The following is a 21,580-nucleotide window of genomic DNA, read 5'->3' as shown; positions in this document are numbered from 1 at the left end:
CTGTGTAAATTTTCCTGATTAGGTTATCCTCTGTTATGCAAATTAATTAACTGGAGTTGACGTCTTTGCAAATGACATCATGCTGTGAATCTTGGAATTTTAAGGGATCTTGTTAAGGTTCTGAATATCTGGGACACAGTTTGAAGCATGGGGCCCTAAAATAGCAGCATAGTCCGTCCCGCAACTTTGTCTCGAAGTTGACCTCCGTGGAATCTTGTTTCATTTTTAACTTCCACTTCGAAAGCAAATAGCCCACTGAGGGCCGAGTAAAATTAAGGATTAATATCACGCGGGTTTTCGGAAGTTGCTGAAATTGCTCGAGTCGCGCATCGACTCGGGCAATTTCTGCAACTTCCGAAAACACAAGTGATATTAATCCTTTATTACATCCATTTTGAAATCACTGGTGGTCCCTGTAATCTGATTGGCTCTAATTGGTGCGATTTATTCACGAATTGCACCATTTTTTGCTCTAAATCGCACCATTTTACGCTTGACTGAGTTTTTGACGTAGGAGGTCATTCTTTCTGTTTTGCATACAAAATAAGATGTAAAAGCGTTTCCGGTTCCACTTATTATTTGAAAAAAAAAAACCGGCTCAGTGCTGCATCAGTAAAATATTTGAATAGATCAAGTCCTGTATTTGGGGGATTTCAAAATGGATGTAATAAAGTGGTAATTGAAACTCGTGTCTTGCAATTTTAGTCTGAAATCTTACTTGTGATTTCAAATCGAACTCGCGCTGCGCGCTCGTTCTATTTTGAAATCACGCGTATGATTTCAGCCCAAATTGTACTCCACTCAGTTCAATTACCATTATTAATTTTACGAGGAACCATGTGATTACTTGTTTATAATATAAGGGGCAAAATTAATGAAGAAAGAACTAAGCGAAAACGAAAACCCGTCAACTATCCCAAAACGGGACGCCATTGTTACAAAACAAACAGAAATTTCTTTACCTTGGCAGCCGTTGCTAAGCGATTTTCAGCCAATCATTTTTTAGTAATTTTGCCTGGGGCAATTACAAAAATTAAGAAAACAAATGCCCTCTGTCTTGATCAATCACAGTTCAGTAATTTTGCTCCTTATATGAAAAAGTAAATAATAAATTGGTACGATGACTAGATCGATGTATATGATGTTTTTCGTAGTTTCAATTGGCTAGCTCCAAGTTTCGTAGTTTCAATTGGCTAGCTCCAAGTTGAATAGCATGCATATCACTTTCAGTGATTAACTTTGGAAATTCGAGTCTTACGCAGATGACTTGCCGTTAGGAGTAACAACCTTATGGATTTATTTGTTTATGGAAGGCTCGCAATTGGTTTCTTTAGTGGTAGTGATATAGAATAAATATATCTTATTAACCAAGCGCGAGGGCCGTGCTGGGAGAATATCGGCCCGAGGTCTTCATAGTACGGACCAAGCGCAGCGAGATCCGTACAAAAAAGACCGAGGGCCGATATTCTTCCAGTTCGGTCTCGAGCAAGCTTGGTTAATAAGAGATTTATTACACGACTGAAGTTCAAAGGGACACAAGTATGGTATCATTCGGGACCATTCGGGACAGTGCCCGGTCCAATACTGAGAGAATATTCACCGGCGATAGAGCATTTCGATTGGTTGATTGTAGTTATTGGCCCTCTGACTTCCCGAGTCGTGTAATAAAACAGTTTTTGACATACCGCGGTGTTATGAAGAATGGAGGTTATTTGCCTCACAGCGTGGCTAATAAGTTATCACTTCTGCACGAATTTTCCTTCTCAACTCAAATTAATGTAAATGAAAACAATAATCAAAGGAAACTGTGAGTAAGTAATAATAATAATAGGTCTTTATTGTTTTCAAGCAAAAATACATGCTAAAACAAGAAAATTTACATAAAATAATTACAAGGCTATCAACATTACATAATATAAGACATTACATTAGATAGCTACTCTATATTTAAAAAAGAGCCTATTAGAAAATCTGATTCTAAAACGCTGGGTATTAACCCTAGGGAGTTGACTACAAGGAACTCGGAGGCGCGCTGAGCTTTCTTTCGTTTTAGGGACAGAAGGGTACAGAGGGTGACCAGGCATACTGGAGATCTTCTTGAATAGTGAGCCATCAACCTCTTCTGATAGTTTTCTCATTTCGCGCGACAGATTTCATCAGTGACATCTTTTGTTTGTGGTACGAACTTTTCACCTTTAAAGTGCACCTAAACCCAAAAATTTTTTTTCGCTTAACGAGATAAGCTTATTTTTTGGAGTATTTCTGTGCAAAATTTTTTTAATTTGCTTAAATCTTAAATTTTCTGTGCCTAGTCAAAATACGGAAAATCGGCCGCCATCTTGCCCCACGACCGAGTTTAAAGAGGAATTTCTCTATTGTTTACATGGAAGTTTATGGGTCGATACAAGATATGTTCCTCATGTTATTTTGCGGTAAGGTAAGCAGATATCTGCATGTACTAATTTTAATAACTAGGCTGGTTATTACGTTTCCCAGCTCATTTCTGTTAATCTAAGATATTACCACCTTGCTACTTATCTACAAAAAATGCTGTTGGGCAATGCAAACAGCCAACATACCCAAACTCTACCAAAATATGCAGATTTCAAAAAGGAAAAACAAAGAGAGACGTCACAACAAATGATGGCAGCCATTGCAGAAACGTTGACTTAGAATTCTCGCCTCGGAACACTAGGCTTCGTGGCTTCGCCTTGGCAATAGTTAAATAAAAGCGAGTCGCCTAATTTCGCTGCAAGCGGCGACCCAGCGATAAAATCAGTGTTTGTAAACATCGTTTACTCTGCCATTTTGAGTTCTCAGGCGGGTTACCGCTGTACACCCGTTCCTCGTTCGCCGTTCCCCGTTTCCCGTTCCCCGTTCCTCATTCCCTGTTCCCTGTTCCCTGTTCCCTGTTCCCCGTTCCTCGTTTCCCGTTCCCCGTTCCCCGTTCCTCGTTCCCCGTTCCTCGTTCCCCGTTCCTCGTTCCCCGTTCCTCGTTCCTCGTTCTCCGTTCTCCGTTCCCCGTTCCCCGTTCCCCGTTCCCCGTTCCCCGTTCCCCGTTCCTCCTTCTCTGTTTCCCGTTCCCCTTTACCCGTTTATAATTTTAGTAACATCCTCAGAAAAGTAAACAATTGGCCAGTCACGAAGACAACACTTTCCTTTCCCCTATAAAAATTCGCCGGTTACTTATTTTAGCGCTATATAACGACATAGTTACCGACGGCTCGTAGTGAGAAGAATGAAGACTTGAAATTGTATTTAACAACATTGTGGCCTGAACGCTTTGTTAAAAACAAAATATACCCAGGAATGGCGAGGAATATTCCACAATAATGCAAATGATAGCGAATTAAAGATGATCGCGGAAAAACGATTGCATTAAGCATCTTCACTCATAGTTACACTTTTAGTCTTTCTCATAGCTTTGACTCGGTTACACATGTGCTAACTTCGACGAGTATTTTAATTAAAATCGAAACTCCTTCGAAGAAAGGTCGAGCTAAATTTTAACTTCGCATTATTACTTCGGAAATGTGATAGAGGCGAATGTGATTTCGATTTGCTAACATCTGAGTGAGTGACACATTTCCATTTTCTGCCCCAATCTAATAGCTGTTTCTACGCCTGGCGTACCCACGACAAAGAAATGATGGAGGGGAAGTTTTAGGAAAAACTCATTCAAGTGATACACTTTTTTTGGAAAGTTAAGTCGATATATTCATTGTTTCTTCGAAAGCTGCGCAATTAAATTTCTATCTGATTTTGCTGGCTTTCCTGGTATTAGAAATTTTCATGGATCGCTACAATAAAGAAATCAACGGGAGAGTTGTATGACGGTAGACCGCCTGGGGAATGTGCTCGCAAAAACATAGTACCTCACTAGGTGATTCCGGTAAACCACTAGACCTTAAGAAAACCAGTAGTTTGCATTCGAAATAGGGAGTTGACATCATAAGTAACTTTAATAGTTGGGCAAACGATGGTATTTCATTACTATTAAATTCATCAGGATTGGTGTGCCCTTGTTGATTAATAAGAAAGTTGAAAACAGAATATAATGTAGTATAATACGTATGATGCACGATCCTTCGCAGTAGATAGCACTATTTATGCAATAGCGAAAATCAGACCTGAAAAAAATCAGGCCTGTACGGGATTCGAACCACTGACCTCTGCGATACTAGTGCAGCGCTCTACCAATTGAACTAACAAGCCAACTGGGAGCAGGCCGTTAAATTGATTCGTAATAAAACCGTGATGATAAATCAGATACAATGAATATATGAAGTTCATATATTTTGAACTGCGGTATTAAATACGTATGATGCACGATCCTTCGCAGTAGATAATGTAGTATAATATTTCCCAATAGCACGTGGTGTGCGTGCTGCAATGAGAAAGGTTAGATCGAATAATGTTAAAAGAACTTTTTAATCTCCAAGATTTTTTTCAAGTGTTTCGGCTGATTTAGCTTTATTCTCGTGATATGTCTGACAATCCTTTAACTCTGAGACCAACTGCCGCTTACTATCAGAATTGAAAGTTTATTCCGTGGAGATTTTGGCTCAAAATTGTTTTTCCATTGTTTACTCTCTCTTTGTTTCGTCTAGTTTCCGCCTGTCTCCGTCACACATTTTATCCACATAGCCAAGTAAAGATAACTAACAAAAACGAATGTATGAAAAGACGACAGTATTCAAAGGAAAATTAGGAGACAACTCAAAAACATCATTATCATGAAATATTCTTTCAAGAAATTACATGTCCCGCTGGCTTCCGATGCAACCAATTAATCATTAGTTGACCTTGAATTATTTCTTTAGTTCTTATAATTCTCTGAGACTTAAATTGACATCCAGGAGCGAAGAAAGGTGACAAGCAGTCTGTGTTTGCGAAATTTCATGCGATCTTATAAACCTCATTGGCCAAACCTCCTTTTCAAACTGAGATTGATATCCGGGAGCGAAGGCGGAGGAATGAGAAGTTACTGGAAGGTAAACTGTTAAAATTTTGAAACAACAAGTCAAATTCACTTCAGATTGTTTTCAGCTTTTAGCCCAGCAAAGGAGAAAGCACAAAAGGCTGGCCATAAAGCGTTAAAAATAGCCCAGTAAGGTCAAAATCATTTCAATCAGGTCTTTTTCCGGTAGAGGTTTTATTGCAAAGTAACTATTTCCTTTGTAACAAGTAACGCGATAGTGTACTTTTATTTCTAAGCTTATTTGTGATAGACCGTGCCTCAAATCTGTTACGGAGACAAAGATTCTGGGCTAGTTTATGGCTTTATTCACTTTTACTTTTTCATGATGCAAAGGGGAACTGCCTAGTTATCTAGCTCTAATTTGACTGAGAAAATTAGCCTCCCATGATGGTGTCTTCTTAAACTCTCTCTCAGGATTTCTGTGGTCGTCTGGTTATACATTATGCAATCTCTTTATTCAATAATTGTTCTAGCGAGCTGTTTCGTCACGTCTTTTGCATTGTATGGCCTCGGTCGACAGCTTGGAATGCACCAAAGGAAATTCTACAGACTGGAAACCATGGCGTTCGTTGGAAACTCGACATTGACCAAAATCGTAAAAGACTACTTTGATTGCTCCTTCTTTTGCCTGGAAAGCGGTCCCTCAGCTTGTCTCTCGTTTAACTTTGGTAGGAACAGTGAAAGTGGGTACCGTAGATGTGAACTGATAAACTCAGAGAGATACATGGAGCCTGAGAGAATAAAAGAGCATAAAAGCTACGATTACTATAGAACCACTCCTGCAGTAAGTTAAAATTCTGTCCCAGTTTTATGCGATCGTTACCTTTTCTTCTTCTTTTTTGTTTATGGGACTTTTTCGCTCAAGAATGTTCCAAAAAATGGCTAGTTTTTCTTTTATTTTGTTAAAAAGCAATCCAATGCCACAGGCAACGTTTGTAACCTGGTTTCAGCTACATAAAAAATAAGAAGAAAACATACGAACCAAATCAACAAAGCTCATGAGAAGAAAAAAAAAAATACCGGAACATACAATCTCAATTTAGTAATAAAAAACTGCATGGAGCTATTTATCCTTCTAAAGCTCTTCTGTTTGCTCATCTTTTCTTTTTATTCCCTTTTTAAATTTTTGATCAGCAGGGATTTGCTAAAGCAAAGGCATAGAAAAAACCAGGAAAGATTTATTACTCGACGTTTCGGGGTCATCATGACTCCATTATCAAGAGACTAGTTTAAAAACATGCAAATAAGGAAAGGTACAAGAATAGCATAAATTAGACTGAACGGCTTAAACAAACACCTTGGCGCGGATGGAATCCGTTTGCACGTTCAGTGTTGGCTTACGCATGCGTAAGCCAACACTGAACGTGCAAACGGATTCCATCCGCGCCAAGGTGTTTGTTTAAGCCGTTCAGTCTAATTTATGCTATTCTTGTACCTTTCCTTATTTGCATGTTTTTAAACTAGTCTCTTGATAATGGAGTCATGATGACCCCGAAACGTCGAGTAATAAATCTTTCCTGGTTTTTTTAATTTTTTTTCTCATTTTTCTCTAAAGCTCTCACTATGCTTGTGCTTTTAGTCTCTTTTCAGGCTTCTGCCATGCGTGAGTAATCCTTGCAACAATGGAGGGATCTGCATTCCTGGTCGGCAAATGGGTGGATTCTCCTGTCAGTGTGTTATACAGATCAGTGGTTTGCCATTTATCGACGATTTGTGCAATATTGGTGAGAAATCTAATCTGTGTTGCCCTCGCTCATTTTATTATCAACCCCCCTCCCCAACCCCCCACACAGGCGCGCAGACACACACACACACACACACACACACACACACTCTCTCTCTCTCTCTCTCTCTCTCTCTCTCTCTCTCTCTCTCTCTCTCTCTCTCTCTCTCTCTCTCTCTCTCTCTCTCTCTCTCTCTCTCTCTCTCTCTCTCTCTCTCTCTCTCTCTCTCTCTCTCTCTTTCCCCTCTCTCTCCTCCCCCCCTCTCCCTACCTTTCATGCTTTGTTGTGAAATTTGCTCGAAAGCCCCTAACAGCATTTATGAGAAGAGATAGAAAGGTCACTGGTAGTATGGAAGATTGAGGGGGAAAACAAGGCTATTTCGAAACCGCTCTGACAGAAAATATTGTCTGCTGCGATTATTGGTAACATTAGAGTGCGCTATTTATGCAATAGCGAAAATCAGACCTGAAAAAAATCAGGCCTGTAAGGGATCATGCATCATACGTCTTTAATACCGCAGTTTAAATATATGAACTTCATATATTCATTGTATCTGATTTATCATCACGGGTTTATTACGAATCAACTTAACGGCCTGCTCCCAGTTGGCTTGTTAGCTCAATTGGTAGAGCGCTGCACTAGTATCGCAGAGGTCAGTGGTTCGAATCCCGTACAGGCCTGATTTTTTTCAGGTCTGATTTTCGCTATTGCATAAATAGCGCTATCTACTACGAAGGATCGTGCATCATACGTATTTAATACCGCAGTTCAAATATATGAACTTCATATATTCATTGTAAGTGATAACATTCTTAGTAATTGGTGTTAATCAAGGAAATTAAAAGTTCCCCTTTGTCTCACTTTTCATGTGTTTTCTCAATTGAAGATTAATACTTGGGCCCAAGGGTGCGTGTTTTCTTTTGCAAATCTTTTTTCATTCAAGGAGAGACTGAAGGACCGCATTTTAAAGAGAGTTGCTTATGGCATCCTGAAGGCCTAAGACCTTCACGTCACTCTAAAATCTGTTGTTGATTTATCCATGTAATGATAAACCTTTCGTTCCTTCTAGATTCCAGTAAAGTCAAAATTATCGATTCATCGAAAGACGTCTTCCACGCTACAATTGGCCGATATGAACTCAATTATCATGATGCTCAAAGGCTATGCTAAATGAAAGGAGCAGCTTTAGCTTCATATGATCAGCTGCATGCAGCATGGCAGGACGGTCTGGAGTTGTGTTTGTGAGTTTATATCTAGATACTTTTGTACCATTCTAGCAAAGCCGATACTATAGTATTACTATTACCACCAAAACTAATCAGCATCTGTCTTTAAGGAACACACATTTCTCCATTAAAATTTTGAAAAATGCTGTTTGCATGTTAGTGATAATATAATGACACTAATCATAACTATAACAGTTCCTTCAAATATGATTGGTGCATTAGCTGCTTAATGCTTCACCTATCATTCTGTAGAGTTGTGATCGGACAGTGTTATTGTACAGTTGGCTGCAATCAGACACCTATAATCGAACAGTTAAAGCTGCCAATCATAACCTAAGTCAACTCAGCTAAATCCTGTAATCACAAAATTGATAACAATAATCATAGCAACAATAAGTTACTCTACAAAACTGGGCAATTTCCAAAATGAGGAATATTTTACTGTAGAAATTGTGTCTACCGGAGATATTTTGTCAAATAAACGTGAAAATTGTAATAGTTGTGATTAATTGGTAACAAGACATTGTGTCGTCCAAGTCTGTAATTACACTGGCGATTGACAAAACAGACTCCTGCCTGGCGGTTAGTCCAATTTTAAAATCAGTCGTATGATTACAGACCTAATTGCACTCCAAGCGGTCCTATTACCACCATTAATCTGAGCGGATAAGGACAATCAAGCAGAATTTCCATACAAAATTTACAAAATGCTTGTCTGTAATGATATGACCGAGGGATTTCGGGAATAATAAGCATGTGCCGTGGTTATGAGTTCATTGCACTCCAGGTTGACTTAAGCGGTCATAACGAGTTCTTTCAAGTTTTGGAAAGGCCTTAAAACCTTGTTGTATGTTTTTTCTTTCCGCAGCTGGGGCTGGATTTGAGATGGAACTGCTCGCTTTCTTATGCAAACGAAAAACCCCATGTGTGGGAATAAAATTGGCATCCATGGTCCAAAAGATCCAATAGATGAGTTTGAAAAGCTTAATGCCTGGTGCTATAAGAAGTCCGGCTGATATTGATGATATTGGTAAATGATTACCATGATTTCCATCCGATGTGCTCTCATACAAAAAAGGTTACAGCAAAAGAAAAAAGAAACTCGAATAAAAAGGTTAGAAGAAATAACGATATTTACCAAAAACAATCGGCTTTTTTCCACTGCTTATCTTAGGTAGAGAGTCTACTTTTGACGGTAGTACTGCTCTTCGGTAACTGTATTGCTTAACGTGTAACTATCAATTGTAATGTCATCAAATTAATATCATATATCTCAAGTAGCTTTTTATCTCAAGGAAACCGTCTTTTTCTGTAGATGGCAAGTGAATTGCATTGTTCGAGGCAGCCGAGGAGAATTTCATGTGTATGAGACTGCATGCAAATTTTTTAGATCTTTTATCCTACGTCAAATAATTTTAGAAATATAATTGTAACATTTATACGTAACTAGTAGTTTCTACGACAGAATTGATAATTTTAGTATCATGGGCCCTCTGGATACGACCCTTGTGGCTGAGTAGGCCACTCTGAGTAAACAACGTTTGTCTACTTATCTAAACTCTCATTCTAAATCCGCTTATAGAAGCACTAACTGAAATAAGGTAAACTTTCTTTAAAACGTATTTTATTAAGTTTGAAATTCGCAAAGCCAACGTGAAAACAGTGTAAAATAATACATCAGAATCCTTCATTTTGCAACTTTTTTGAAATAGATAGATAGATAACTTTATTAGGAAGTAAAATCATTGCAGCGCCCGGGCCGGCTGAAATACGACTTACTTTACAATGGGAATAAATTATCTCTTACTCTAAGATAACTACAATAAAAGCCGCAAAGTGTAATCTACAATAAAATACAATAAGAGAAGTATCAAAAACCAAAATACAAATAATTAAGATAGTTACTAATAATTTAAACTGTTCGCCATGATAAATGTGTTTTTGAACCTAGTTGTCTTACAAAGCGGTAGCTTGAAGTATCTCTGGCTGCGGGTGCGATAGGTGGACTCGTTGCATGGAGGCAGCAGATCATGGAGCTTGTGGTTCTCGTCTCTTACAATCTGATCAAATAGAGCATCAAACAAGATCTCCCTCTTCTCGTACAGTGACGCAATGTCAAGAGCTACTAGAGCCTTAGCGTAGGATAAGTCAGGTTGAATCATCCGCAACGCGCGTTTTTGCAACCTTTCCATTTCATTGGACAGATATTGCGGCAAAGAATGATGAAAAACTGGGCACGCATATTCCAATACAGGGCGTATACATGTTGTATAGAAAAGTAGCATATCCTCAGATGGAACTTTAGCACGCTTTAGCTGTTTTAGGAGGTACAGACGCTTCGCAGCCTTTTTGCATATAGATTCTACATGTGCGTTCCACCTGAGGTTGTCCGAGACTATCACTCCTAACAACCTTGCGGATAAAACAACTTCGATTTGCTCGTCATTGATAGTAATATGATCAAAGAGACTACCTGATCTGGAGAATGATATTCTCAGTTCTTTACATTTAGACTCACTGAATTGGGAACCATCAACTTCTGACAGTCTTACAAGTTCATTTACACGTAATTGCATGTAGCTAGACTCATTCTTCAATACTGATTCGACAAGAGTGGTGTCATCAACGTATTTCCAAATAATTGTGTCTGCTACAGAAAGATTATTTATCATGATAAGGAACAGCCAGGGGCCCAATTTCGTCCCCTGTGGTACCCCTGCAGGAACGGCTTCCCACCCCGAGAAGCAATCGTGGCTCAGTTTTATCCTTTGTTTACGGTTCGTTAAAAAGTCCATGATCCAGCACAAAATCGGCCTTGGAAGATCGAAGGAGGAAAGCTTCCGCGCCAGAACATGATGGTCAATCAGATCAAATGCCTTCCGGAAGTCAAAGAGTACAACTCTCGTAGTGGATCCATTTCCATCCGTTGACTTCACCCAAGAGTGAATCATACTAATTAATGCATGCGTGGCGCTGGATTTAGGCACCGTACCAAATTGCGGTGGGTCGATCTTTGAGAGGACAGCGGGCTTAACATAAGTGTCGACAACGTACTCCTCCGCTATCTTTGACAAGATTGGAGTCAGGGAGATGGGTCGAAGGTGTTTGTTTATGTCCTGCACAGGTCTTTGCTTAGGCATCGGCACGACATCCGCTTCTTTCCATGACTGAGGGAGACGACCTTCGCGATATGATAAATTGAGAATATCTGCTATCGGCGCTGCCAGTAAATCTGCATTTTCTTTCAACACCCACCCTGGGATGCCATCAGGACACTGCGCTTGGCTTCTGTTCAGTTTCGTCAATTTCTTATAAAGCGACTCGTTTGATACAACAAGCGCAGGTTGTTGGGTTGCACTGTTAGAGGGTATTATGACAAAATCAGCAGGGAGCGGAGAGAAACACTGCATTGGCGAGAGAAAGGCCTTATTGATGATGTTGGCAAGAGAGATGTCATCTGAGGGCTCACACAGGTGTTGCAGGGACTTAGTGACGGAAGATCTCTCCGTGAAAGCCGGAGAAGAGCCGCTAAGCTTTTTGATTTCATCCCACCACGCGGACGGCCTACACTCCTTCAAGTGCTCCACCTTTGCTTGAAAGTACTTAGCCCGACACGCTTTTCGTTCGCGATTCACGCGATTCCTTAGCTCCCGAAACTGTTGATTATCCCCACGGGAAAGAGCGCGCTGGCGTGCTTGAATAAGATCTTTAAGTGTAGATGTGATCCAAGGGGGCTCAGTAGAGTGCACCCTCCGGGATTGAGTAGGAAGAATATGATCAAGTCCTGTTTTTATGATCTGTTCCAGGAGCGAGACTTTTTCGGCGCACGTTTTCAAGGCGCAAGTCAAGGTGTTCACATCCACAGCATCCAAATAGGTGCCCATTGCTTGGCGCTTACTGGGGCGCAAATCTCTCGTCTTAACAGTGATAGTGGGTTGCTTTACATGTCCTCTCTCTTTCGGTTGGAGTTCAATTGAGGCATGGTCAGATAAACCGAAAGGCGGGCGTGCGATGGGATCCTGATATTATTCAGAAATATTAGGGAGGACTAAATCAAGTGTCCTTCTGCCTCGCGTTGGAAAATGGACTATTTGCTTTAGCTGGAAATTATTACGGAGGCGTGTGATTTGCAATCTGTTAAAATCCCCAGCAATCAGAATACCACAGTTGGGATAACACGATTCAATGGTTGATAAGCACTTGATTAAATATTCCATTATTGCTGGGTCACTGGCGCTTGGCGGATGATAAAGCGTCCCAACAACAATAAAATTACATCCCCTTGGGAGACGGAACGGCCTTAGTTTTACCCAAAGCATTTCGAAAGATGGCTCTTGTAACTCAGCCAGAACAGTGAAATTGATCGTATCCTTGATGTACATACAAACACCGCCGTGTTCAGATTCGACTCTGTCCCTGCGAATAATATTAAACCCCTCTAAAGCAACCACGTTGTCATGAATAGAACTCCGAAGCCAGGATTCTGTGATGCAAATACAATCCAAATTTGCATTCTGAACAACATGGCGTAATTCATCGATCTTAGGAGCCAAGGACATAACATTTGAGACCAAAAAAGATGGAACAGAGGTCGACGACAAACCTCCTTTTGGGCTTGCGGGTGATATGGTGACTGATATCAGGGTCGCTGGGTTTCGGGAACGGTGAAGTCTTGTTAATGTAGCAACACGGTTAGGATCCCGTGGTTGAGCAACGCTGATCAGATGGTAACGATCGTTTCCTCTATCTTTGACTAGATGTCCTGCTCTTTTACCGCGGTATCGAGGCCAGAAGGTCTTAGACAGTCCATTAGGAAGTCTTACTAAGCGACTGAGCCATTTGTTTGATTGGCAAGGGAAAGGATGCAAGCTAAGTTAACTACAGAGATATAAGAGTGCAGCCATGTGCGGCGCATTTACATGAAAATAGATTAGAAATAGATTAAAAGTTATAATATTAGTTTTTAAGTCTCTATAATAAACGTGTCTGTCAGGTTGGACATTGTTTATTCGAGACAGAGTAGCCACATGTACGAAGTACGTGGCTAGCGATTCAAACTGTAAAAAATACATTTAATGTAAATCTAGCAGTGTTTGACTATAGATCCGTAGATAATGCAGTGTGATTGGCTACGCTATTCACTATCTTTTCAACAAATAGATTCTGCGATGCAGTGCGTTAAAATGTTCAGTAATAGAACATAGGTGACGTAAAATTCTTGTGGTAACAAAAAGGTGGCAGACACCCATCCAGGTCTCAGGTTCGCATTTGCTGTATAGTTTTTTTTTACAGAGCCATAGCAACAGTTCTAGTACTACCGATTAGCCAAGTTTATTGTTACTATTATTATTATCATCACCATGATTGACGTACCCACTTTATTTATTTACATCAACTTGCAGTACCACAGTATTATTACAAAATTTGTAGTATGGAATAGTACATCCTCAAGTAACAATGCCACGTATAGTACCATTGCTTGGATAGATACATTGTATATTAATCAAGCAAAACGTAGTATACTGAACTCTTGAAATAATATATGCATCATTCAAAGCTCTTTGCACATTTAATTTTCACCTTACACCCAATTCACCCGGTTCTTCTGTTTTTTTATCTATTTTTTTTAAATCTAAGTGAGAGACCAAAAAAAAAAAAAAAAAGAAAGAAAGATATCATACTTCAGTACTGGCACTTCACCGCCCATATCTTCCTCTATTTATAACCACCAAGCATTATATATTCTGGACTTATCTTGAGGTGTGGATGATCTATAAATGCCGATATATCCCCCACAAGCAGGTATGCTTGTTTGCATTGGCAGGCGCAAAGTGGCATCAGCTAACCAACCGTACCTAAAGAGGAAACACATGATACAAGATAAAGGTCGTTGTCGAAAGATGTAAACGAAACTCAAGAAATGCAACTAATATATATAGCAAAATACCTTGAATTTTTGCGTAAAAAACAAATAACAATATAAAATGAATGAATAATGAAAAAAAAGATGAATGAATAAACGATGAGCAAAATAATCCGTTCATCTATTAATACTTTAAAGGTTCTGTGATTGAAGTAGGAAAATCACAGAGGTAAAACCTGCATTAATTATAAAAGTGGGTAGAATGCCTATTGCTCTCGAGACATTTACTTGCAATATACAGCGAAAAAAAAAAGGAAAAAGAAAATAGCGGCGAAGCATACACTGGCTGACTTTTATTGGACGAAATCTTGCACCCTGGCCTTTTTCCACAGAGAATACTGCTCTAGTTCATACTCTTATCGGGGCGGAGTCAAGGAACAAAGGCCTTGCTAGTTATCGTTTATCCGCGACTTTTAAAATCTAGCCATTAAAAGCCTGCAATGATCGGATGCGGCCGGCTTTCTGCAAAACCATTACATCCCCAGGTTTCGCTGAAAATGTTAAAATCAGCAAATATATCATGTCATTGTAATTCCCCACCTTCCCCCCGTTTTCTTATCGCTTAAGAATTATGACTTTAAAGAACAATTATTCATAGTGACATTTCGCATGTTGCTGAAAAATAACTAAGCATAAGTCAAGAGCTCGTTCTGTGACAAATTTCTGTCCGAATTAAACATGGGCAAACCGTTTAACAACATGAAAACCTTTACAGCCACACCGAAGCTCGAAAATTCGTATGTGTAATCAAATGGCGACGAGTGAAATTAGGAAATAATTTCACTTGCGTTTTTTCAAAATTCTGATATTTCCCGAGCCTTTAGGCCAGGAAAATTATCAAAATTTTGACAAAACGCAAGTGAAATTAATTCCTAATTTCACGAGAAAACCATTTGATTACCTTTTAATATCGTCGGTGACAAATTACGTTCACCCAACTGTGGCGTAAAATTGCTCTATTACTTTATCCAACTGCTCGGGAAGAATCCTCTCCAGGTTTTTCTCAAGGCTATTTTTGTCACACCACTTCTCAAAAACTTGCACCCAGTTAATTGTGCTCTTTCGCGTATTTAAAGTTTCGGCCGCTTCTTTTAATTTCGTAACTTCTTCAAGGGTCACCGTCTTAAATATCGACGCCATCTTGGCTCTGATCGAGATACAAGAGATGTTATCATGGCAATATAATACTCTGTTACTCTAAGCTAAACAATCTGCGAAATTTCTTTCCTTGACGAATCAAGACACATAAATGCAAAGGTATGACGGAAACGTCATGTAACAAACACGGAGGAATAAAGTACTTTCGCGCATTTTTGAAAGCCAGCATCCCAAGCAGTATATAACTGGTCGTGTGTAGCTATGGATGCCCCGAGTAGTGCACAGAGACGTCGGGCGTCATCAAAGGTCAAGGTATATCTTCCCACACTGACATGAAATACTCCCTCCGCGGGTCCGTTTTGCCCCACAGCATTCATATCTAAAACATTAAGACATAAAGACCACTATACGTTATTACTGATAAATATTATTAAGTAGTTCAATATTTGATAATAAACAAATGTAATAAGTAAAAGTCTCAAAAATTCACTCTTTCACTGTTTTCTTTCTTTCTCATTTCTAAATTTTATATTATTATTATTATCTCTTCTACCATTTTTATTGTTATTATATCCTTCTCATTATTATCATTATTATTATTATCATTATTATTATTGTTATTATTATTATTATTATTATATCGCAGTCTACACTTCTGAATGCTTCAGCTTACAAATAAAATTGATATAGGGCGCCAAAGGCGTAGCCTATTCAATTGTCACTACTACATAGATAAATGCTAAACTTTAAAAAGATTGTGTGCCCCTAGACCCTAAAAGGAAATAAACTTTCCATCAACCTATTAAAACTATGCTTGGACCTAGCGTCGTTTTAAGGAACTTAGTCCGATAGGATCTTAAAAATCCAGACACAAATAAACCTAAAAGTTCTAAAATGGTATACTCATAGACCCTAAAATGGAGATAAATGTTTAAAACCTATACTTAAAAGTAACGTCGTTGGAAGAACTTAGTCTGATAGGACCTTGAAAGTCCTGGTAATGTTAAGGGAGTTAGAGACTGCAGCTTTCTGCATGTTCCTGCGCACTGAATGACATCAGCCAATTCCAACTAGTTGGCGTATGCTTTCCTTGACCCTTCGAGAGCTCCCTCCAAGTGCGTCTATTATGTTGTTATGCTGCTCAATCTTGTACCCTGGGTATCTCCTACTTAATTCGTACCGCAGCAGGGCGTACTTGTTCGTCTTCTCTGCACATTTGACCTCTCTATTACTGACCCATGGACAGCTCATTTCAAGTAACACTACTTTCTTCCTCTCCTTGTCTATAACCGTACAGTCTGTCCTGTTGTTTCTCACCTCCGCGTGTTCTGCATATGGTGGCATGTCCCAGAGTGCCTTTCCTGTCCTGTTTTCGCAAAGTGGCTTCGGCGTGTTCTGAGAGTACCACGTTTGTACTGTTATGACTAAGTCTAGGTATTTCAAATCGAACTATCGTCCAATCACTTCACTTATATGTGTGGACAAGATTTTTGAACATTTACTAAGCAAACAAGTGACCAGACATTATGACCCTGCTCTGTACCACAGGATGACAGCTTATAGAAAACAACACAGCTGTGAGACAACCCTGCTGATGTTGATTGAAGACTGGAGGTCTGCAGTGGACAGAAAAGAGCTGGTAACAATATTATCTGCTGATATGAGTAAAGCATTTGACTCGTTAAGCTATTCACTCACTCTAAAAAAGCTGGATGCCTACGGTTTTAATAGCAGTTCACTTGAACTGATTAGATCATTTTTTGATAGCAGGCTAAACAGAGTAAAAATAAATGGCCACACGAGTGAATGGAGAATTATGGAACGTGGTTGTCCTCAGGGATCGTCATTTGGCCCTCTCCTCTGGAACATGTTCCAAAATGATATGGCATTTCATATCCCTGACTCAAACCTTACGCTCTATGCTGATGACCACCAATTATATGTGACAGGAAAAACCTATGAAGAAGTCGAATCTACTCTAGTGACTCAGGGTCAACAAGCACTGTTATGGTATAGGGACAACTTCCTCTTGGCAAATCCAGATAAGTTTCAGTCTCTTACGATTAACCCAAGAAACATAGATGCAGATAAGAAGGGCAGCGTTCTCACCATCGCCAATGACGCGATCAGGAAAACTGAAGAAATCAAGCTATTAGGAGTAAATATAGACAAGAACCTTAACTTTACACAACACATTAGCGAAATATGCACTAAAGCCAGCCAGAAAGTAGGAGTCCTCATGCGCTTGCGTAACCTAATACCATGCCAAGCTAAGCTCATACTGTATAAAACAGCTATAATGCCACATTTAACATACTGTCATTTAGTCTTGAACTTTTGTAAATCTTCAGATGGGCGCAAAATCGAACGCATGCAAGAGCGAGCCCTGCGTGCGGTCTTCAAAACAACAACAGAGACATATGAGGAACTTCTTAAGCGTGCTAAGTTACCTACGCTTCATAATAGACGCTTACAGGACATAGCAACACTAATGTATAAAGTAAAGAACGATCTAGTACCCAGCTACATATCTGAGATATTTACTCGAAAGGGTACTCGTTATAACCTTAGGAATAGTGACTTTGAAATACCACGATTTAACACTATACGCTATGGTAAACACACACTAAGGTATCAAGGACCATATATTTGGTCCAAATTAGAAAATGGTATGCGTGAACTACCAAGCCTTAGTATCTTTAAAACTAGAATCCGTAGAGTTGACCTGGTAAGCCTAGTGGAAGACAGTGGCAACTGCTGCAATCTTTGCAGCACGTGATTTTTTTTTTTTTTTTTTTTTTTTTTAATTATCTGCATGGTACAAGTATTTTTATGTTATCTGAACACTGTTGATATTTCTAAATATTTTAAAATTTTAATGCATAGTTTATCGGCTGTATTGTTACTTATTATGATACTGTACATAGTTTTTTTTTTTTATTAATTTAGTAAAAGTAGGTGTCCCCAATTAGCTCTATGAGCTAAATACATTGACACGGTAATAAATATTTTATTATTATTTATTATTATTATTATTCAAGAGTTCGTAGAAAATTACCCTAACTGCTGCATTATCCTCACTCGTATGAGTCCCTGTCTTTTTCTGGTGGTAGACTTTCGTTTGTAGGAGTTGCTGGTATAGTTCCTGCAGTCCGGCTATGGTGTGAGTCGGCGCAGTCTTCCACTCGCTCATCCAAGAAAAGCATTCATATCCAACTTCTTGATCCTCCCACCTCTCAGTTAATAAACGTCCTTGCCATCCCTCTGCTTTCAGTTCCTCAACATCCCTTTCCTTGACAGCAGTCTTTAACCACATCCCAATCTTCTTCACAGGTACTTTCAAATCGTTCGTTAGACATGTGATCAATGGTTGGAGATGCACCAGAGGTAAATTGAGCCCAAACTCAGATGCATATTTCTTGGCATCCTTCATCATTGATCGGCGGCCCATTTCTTCTGATCTCTCCTCAAACGGCCTTACTACCTCCATAGCGGGATCTTCATTAGTATAGAGTCTTACTGCAGCCTTAACCTTAGCTTGCTTGTGCTCTCGTTCAACACTCTTCAGCCCACGGCCCCCAAGCCCCCTCGGTAGATATACTAGGGCTGTAGACCCAAGAGGGTGCTTGCCCCCATTCTCAACGATAACCTTTCTTGCTTCTCTGTCCAGCCTCTTGGCTGCTATTATTATTTTAATCGTTTTTGTTCCTTTGTTTTTTAGTTTGAGGAGGGGTATCTATTAAATTAAGATTCTCCCTTGAGCAGCCAATCGTGGCTACAAAGTCCTGAAATTATACTTCTTGTAAACAGAATTAAATATCTCTTAGAAAAAGCTCGATCTCTTGTTCAGCTTGGTCTCTTAACTCTGCACCGCGTGTCACGAGCCGGCCTTTAATCTAAAGAACAGAATCTGAATGTTTTATGAATTATGAAAGAATTAAGAATGAGATTACTGTATGATGGATATCCTCCCCGGGGTGGGTTGGGTGGGTAGGTGAAATCGCTACGGACTAAACACGGCTGCCAGGGGCGTCTGTCTGATTTCAACCTTAAAATTGTAACTAAAACACGTATGTTGTTTAGAGAAATAGAGACCTTTACCTTTACCTTTACCTTTTTAACTAACAAGACGCTCAAACTCGTGCTCAGCATGGCCTCTTCACTCTCTACCGTCTGCCATGAACCCTATGATCAACCACAAAGTGATTGCTCATGAGGTTTCCGATCTGCGCAATTCATTTATTACTTAGTTCTTATTAACCGAGCGGGAGGTCTGTATGGAAGAATCTTGACCGAGGTCGCCAGTATAGACCGAACGAAGCAAGCTCTGTACCAGCGACCGAGGTCAAGATTCTCCCATACAGACGGACCTATAGCTCGGTTAATAATATTTTTATTATATGGCTGTGTTTAGTAAGCAACGGAACACTATATTATTTGAAATTTTTTTTCTAGACCGGTCTAGATGCCTTTCTAGATGGGAAAATCTAGACCGCTTTCAATATTGATTTCAGCCAATCGAATTCGTGAATTGGAAAGTTCCCAGTCCTTGTGAGACACAGCCATATAAAAAATCATTCTATTTTTAAATCACTTGTGATCGTTGCAATCTGATTGGCTCTCACCAGTGTCAGTGTCTCTTGCCAATGAGACAGCTTTAATGTAACATAACAGGCAGCCAATTGTAGGAAAAGGGGCGACAACTTTTGCAACTTTTCACAAACCAGCTCAAGATAGTAGATCAATAAAATATTTGTAGAGCCTAAAGAAACTTGTATCATAATAAAATATTTGTAGAGCCTAAAAAAACTTGTATCATATTAAAATATTTGCTGAGCCAAAAAACTTGTGTCATAATAAATTATTTGTAGAACTTAAAAAACTTCTATCATAATATAATATTTATAGAGCCTAACAAAACTTGTATTGAGCGACTGATTATTTTTTATTTGAAAATAAACGCAATGAAGTGGTAATTCAATTTCGGCTGAGATCACATCTTTTATTTTAAATCAAAGTTGGACTGCGCGCTTGTTTGATTCTGAAATCTCGCCTATGATCGATTTCAGACCAAACTGCACTCCACTCAGATCAATTACCACTATTTATCTGGTGTAAACCGCGTATCCTTCCTTGATCATTAAAGTTGTGCTTACCAACATTACACTTATCGTCAATAAATGGCAGCACGTTAACTTCAGGGAGGCACTGGCAGTTTATTTTACCCAACCGTTGACTTTGAATGTAAGTCCCTCCGTGCTCACATGGACTACTGTTACATGTTGGTAGAAGGCTGTAAGGCATCTATAGTGAAAAAACAATAGCATTTCCGTTTCTTTCTTTCCCAAAAGGCTGTTCAAGATTATAAAGCTGCACTTCAGAATTTTACAGGTCATACAAATGCATGTGTATTTCTTTTTTGAGACAATTAAAATTTTGCTCATGATTAGTATCGTCCCTTTTTAGGCAGCAGAACGCGAAATAAGTTACTCTTAACACTGCTATTGTCCACGCTTTAAAATTAAGTAATAAAACACATCATATGAAATAAAATAAAAATGAGTAAAATTAGAAAAGAAGCGATCTTCAGACGCAGAAGGAACATGCAAATCAATTCGTGATATTAAAACAGTTCCTCTCCATTCTTCTTTTGATAGATTTGCTTCGCATTCATGAGGACTTTTACCGAAAGTCCTCAGATTATGATGTTGATACAGAAAACCGTTGTTACTTTGGAACTACTTGTTCGATTTGTGTCTTGTAATTTCCTTCAATTTGTCCCTAAATCCTTTACCCTCCCCCTCTTAATTATTTATTGGTCGGCGACAGCTTCACCTAGTTTCACCTTTTTTTAATAAAACGAAAAGAACATAACTCATCTCAGTAGTTGTGCCATAGTAATCAAAACTTATGCGGTCTTGCATCCTTTCAGGTTCCATGTACCTTTCTGAGTTGCTTAACTCACACACATAATAATCGTTGTCATTCCAGACTCTACCGATATTGAAGGATAGACAGGCAGGGACGCCTTTTCCCATGCAAACGAACGAACAGTCAAAAAAGTCTCAAACTTTTCTAGTCTCCGTAACATTTCTTAGCAGGGACTTGTCTTCCACTTTGTGATATATTCTTTCAATCATCAGATGTTGCCTGACATCAAAGACTGACGAGATTCGGATGAGACCAGCAATGAAAGTAATGGATTTGGTAAATAGATATTTTAAAATTTTTGTTGCGAAGGGAAGAAAAATTTATAAATGATGAGTATTTAAATACAGATAGTGACCTCAGTACTCATGAAGCCCGGCTTGAACTGTGTGTATCTGGACGCCATTATTTTGAGGTCTCTAGCAAGTCAAACAAGTGACGATGTTAATAATTGTCATGTCTGTTGAGGTTGCCATAAAGCTTGATTTAAAGATCAGCACTTGTAACAGGAGCTTAAATGATCCCACAAAGAGCCCATGCCAGAAAATTAATATATTGGCTTTCTTGGTTGTCCATGCATATTCAACTATATCTGCTCTTTGGCTACATTAGTTGATTTGCTTATTAACGCTTCTTTTCAAATTGACAGCTTTTAAGGGAGACACGAAGTAAAGTAAATGGATATTGGATACATTTTAAG

General features: G+C 39.1%; 2 pseudogenes; one reads left to right on the top strand and one right to left on the bottom strand.

Moving 5' to 3' along the window:
- Positions 1-5,288: 5,288 nt before the first annotated feature.
- On the top strand, positions 5,289-8,975 carry LOC148722954 (uncharacterized; annotated as a pseudogene).
- Positions 8,976-15,921: 6,946 nt separating this feature from the next.
- Positions 15,922-18,515, bottom strand: LOC111319109 (uncharacterized; annotated as a pseudogene).
- Positions 18,516-21,580: the final 3,065 nt, after the last annotated feature.

The sequence above is a fragment of the Stylophora pistillata genome, chromosome 9, assembly GCF_964205215.1.
Source record: "Stylophora pistillata chromosome 9, jaStyPist1.2, whole genome shotgun sequence".
Taxonomy (NCBI): Eukaryota; Metazoa; Cnidaria; class Anthozoa; order Scleractinia; family Pocilloporidae; genus Stylophora; species Stylophora pistillata.
This window is presented reverse-complemented; position numbering and strand designations above follow the sequence as displayed.